The sequence below is a fragment of the Gymnodraco acuticeps genome, unplaced genomic scaffold, assembly GCF_902827175.1.
Source record: "Gymnodraco acuticeps unplaced genomic scaffold, fGymAcu1.1, whole genome shotgun sequence".
Lineage (NCBI taxonomy): Eukaryota > Metazoa > Chordata > Actinopteri > Perciformes > Bathydraconidae > Gymnodraco > Gymnodraco acuticeps.
The window spans coordinates 50,001-54,057 of NW_022990138.1; the positions used below are offsets into that span (position 1 = coordinate 50,001).

The 4,057-nt window shown below is 39.0% G+C and overlaps 1 protein-coding gene across 1 annotated transcript in view; it reads left to right on the forward strand.

The window, feature by feature from the left end:
- The window catches only part of foxj1b (forkhead box J1b), a 4,643-nt gene extending 4,253 nt beyond the window's left edge, over positions 1 to 390 (forward strand). The window contains exon 3 of the mRNA XM_034217147.1: positions 1 to 390. This exon is cut by the window's left edge and continues 1,679 nt beyond it. The gene's annotated coding sequence lies outside the window, so the exon portion shown is untranslated.
- Positions 391 to 4,057: the final 3,667 nt, after the last annotated feature.

Consider the following 4,057-nt stretch of genomic DNA (forward strand, 5'->3'; position numbering starts at 1 on the left):
CTCCTTTAAAGCACTCTTCACGAAAAAGCACTGGACTGAGAAAACGTGCAGGACTCTACTTTTGCTACATTAGCATTTAACATTTTTTTTACTAACATGCAGCGAAATCAGCCATTCATCATTCATTAGATCAGGATGGAGACTTTAAAGTCATAGACTGAGATTAGTCATTTATGACCTTGTTGTATAGTCGATTTAATATATATTCACTAAAGTTTATCGCATGAAGCTAGGCAGGAATATTTGCCATTTGACCGGAAAATGAAACGCCTTCTTGTCATGAAAATCGAACATTATGCACTTTGATAGGCAGCAGTTTTAGGAAAGCAAGACCGCTTTTATTTCCAGGTTGTTTAGTTTAATTTTGTATTAAAATGTTTCCTAAAAGTTTACTGACCATAATGAAAGTGATGCATTTGCTGTAATTATCCATATCAGTTTGTCTTTTAACAATGAACTCAACGCTGCAATAAGTCAATGGGCTTTTTTAATTTGTCGCTTATATTTACTGTTTTTCTTTCCAAATATATACAAAACTAGGCATTTGTTGATCATATTTCGCCAAATTTGTTGATGAGGAATATGCAGTTTATGGTGATCTGTGTTGTTTAATAAGAAAAACATCTGTTTTCTGTCACTGGGTGATGGATCGGTCCTTATTGATTTATTTGGTGTATGTCTTTTTTTTAAATCTCTATGGTTTGTTTTCACAAATCTGAAATTGAAATGTGTTTGAGAATATAATAACTCGATGATGAGCAGATACATAAACTCTTAAAGGCCAGATTTTCTTATTTGTATCATATTGATCGAGGTTGATACGAGCTCTTTAATCCTACCATGTTATTTTAATTTGTACTTTTTTAAGCTGTTTAAAAATGCAATCATGCCTTGATGCAATAAATGGTGTCAATTAAAGAAAGAACAATAACAAAAACGTTCAATCAATCAATAAATCAATGTTTATTTATTTAGCCCAATATCACAAATGTTACATTTGTCTCAGTGGACTTCAGAGTGTGTACAGAATATCAGTATGACAATACGACACCCTCTGTCCTTAGACCCTCACATCGTACAAGGAAACACTTCCGGAGAAAACCCACAGTTTAAAGGGAAACATGGGAGAAACCTCAGGGAGAGCAACAGAGGAGGGATCCCTCTCCCAGGACGGACAGACGTGCAATAGATGCCGTGTGTAAATTGAAAAGATAATACATTTGCAACATAGGTAGTCCAAATGTTTGGAAATACGTGTGTGTATAATAGGAAGATTAATCCACGAGGATATCCATCCAGGACTTATGATCCAGGACCAACAGGCACAGCCACGACTCAGGATCCCGGCGTAGATAGACATGAAAAATAAATGTGGGGAAGCTGGGTTATTCGGAACATGAGTTCACATGTCATTGAGAAATATCAAAGAGTGTGTGAGTGCAGTCCTTAAAGGGAACCTATTCTGCTTTTCGGCGTTTTCCCTTTCCTGTGTTATATAGGTTTTAATGCATGTAAATGGTCTACAAAGGCAAAAATCCCTGTGTTCCCTCCAGAGGGAGTTTCTCTCCCACACACTCCCCCCCTCTGCCTGAAACTTCTCCATTAGACTCCTTTGTTTACTTCCGAAACATAGTGACATCACGATGTACTGCTCGTGCTTCTGTTGGTTAGTGCTCCAACACATTGTACCTGACAGGCTAAGGGGCGGGACATCTCTAAGCGGTTGACCAATCACAACAGAGCTAACCAAAAACCAATCAGAGCAGACTGGGCTCTGGTTTCAGACAGAGGGTGAAAAGAGGTACTGCAGCACAGACAGTATGAGAAAAATAAAGAGCTTTTTGAACATTAAAGCATGAGACATGTCACAGTAGAGACACTACATACTGATATGAAGCTGAACATCAGCATAATAGAGCCCCTTTATAGCTATAGTCAGGAGTATTGAGTTAAATCTCCATGTGTGCAATGAAGAGATAACATGTGTTTGTTGATCATTAATTAGCACGGACAAGTCTAGACCTTCTTGGTATTTGAACATACCATACTTATACCATACTTACATATATATACATACATATATACATACATACATACATACATACATACATACATACATACATACATACATACCTACATACATACATACATACATACATACATACATACATACATACCTACCTACCTACCTACCTACCTACATACATACATACATACATACATACATACATACATACATACATACATACATACATACATACATACATACATACATACATACATACATACATATACCATACCATACTTATAACAGCTCTACAATATAGTGCAGTCTGATAATAGACAGTGTTTCAAAGTATAATCTTTTTTTCTACCGAGTAACATTCAGGATCAAATTAGTCAAATAAGTGCACAAATATCTCTAAAACAACACTGCAACTCCAATGAAGCCAGTTGACCCTGCATCTATCAAGTCTCACAGCTGTTAGAAACTGCCCTCATAACGCACCACCACACCACATCTCACCAACATCCAGGATTTCAGTTGCACGCCCTGTATGAAAATGTGCTTTTCCACCTCAAATCTCTTTTTAATTGAACTGCTGGATGAAACAGGGGAGAAATGCGGCTTATCCCCGTCCCTCTGGCCCGCGGCTCCCAGCAGCGACCGCTCATGTGTGGAGATCTCCAGGAATGGGTGGAATAACTCAGATTCCTAAAAACAGCAGGACTGCAGGCTGATCGAGGCCCAAGGTGTGTGACCATTGGTCGCCATGCGTGGAGAAAAAATCACTGCAGCAAATAGAGAGGCTGATCCTGCAACAGCTGCAGGCGTTAATGGATTACCTAACGGGCAAACCGGCCACTGGACCAGGGGCCAGAAATGTCAGGAGCATTGGCTGTGAAATGTAACTTGAATGAAATGTGCACAAGATAACATAACACTACTTCACAAAGAGCCAAAACAATGGCAAAGAGACACAAAAAGAGCAAAACAACTACAAGATACACAGAAATAAGTACAAAAAGACAGAAGGACCACAAAGAAACAGAAGGACCACAAAGGGACATGAATCAATACAAATAGGGGCTTAAAACCAAAAAGGGACAAGCAATTACTTAAAAACAGATGCAACGTAACTGAAAACAGACACAAAGTAACTTCAAAAAGGGCCAAAATAAACACAAAGAATCACAAAATGGCCACATATCGACCCAAATCTAGAAATAGCGGCTGATGACCAAAAGAGACAAATAGTTATTAAAAAGACAAGTAAAGCATCTGCAAAGAATAATTTCAAAAAGGTGCAAAAAAATCACAGAGACAGACATTACAACAAAATAGCGTAAAACTGGCAAAAAAGACACACAATGGCTTAAAAGGGACCAAAAAAATGCCACCAAGAGACACAAAAACACAACGAAATAGACGTAAAATGACCAAAAGACATACAATGGCTTAAAACAGATTCAGAAATGATGGTAAAAAGACACAAAGCAACCATAGAAGAGGCTCAAAACTCCCACAAAGTCTGTTAACTTGCTCCTACTTCTGTGCCCAGGGGCCATTGTCTCATAAGCAAGTCACTTTATGCTGGTTAGAGCCCTAAGGGGGACGTCTTTTTTAGGAAGAACTGTTAGGACAGCAACATCAGTGTCACTGTCAAACTCAAGTTGAAGGCTAAAGAGGCATCCTTTGTACCCAAATACAACAAGTGTGTGTGTGTGTGTGTGTGTGTGTGTGTGTGTGTGTGTGTGTGTGTGTGTGTGTGTGTGTGTGTGTGTGGCCTAGCATTACTATACTTGTGGGGACCTAAATCTGTTTACACAGTCACGTGTGGGGACTCGTCTCCCTCATGGGGACAAAATGGAGGTCCCCATGAGCGGAATCATTAATTTTAGGGTGAAGACTTGGTTAGGTTTAGGATTAGGGTTAGGGTAAGGGTAAGGTTAAGGGTAAGGGTTAAGGTTAGGCATGTGTTGGTTATGGTTAAGGTTAGGATAAGTCTCCAGGAAATGCATGTAAGTCAATGCAATGTCCCCTGAAGGGATGTAT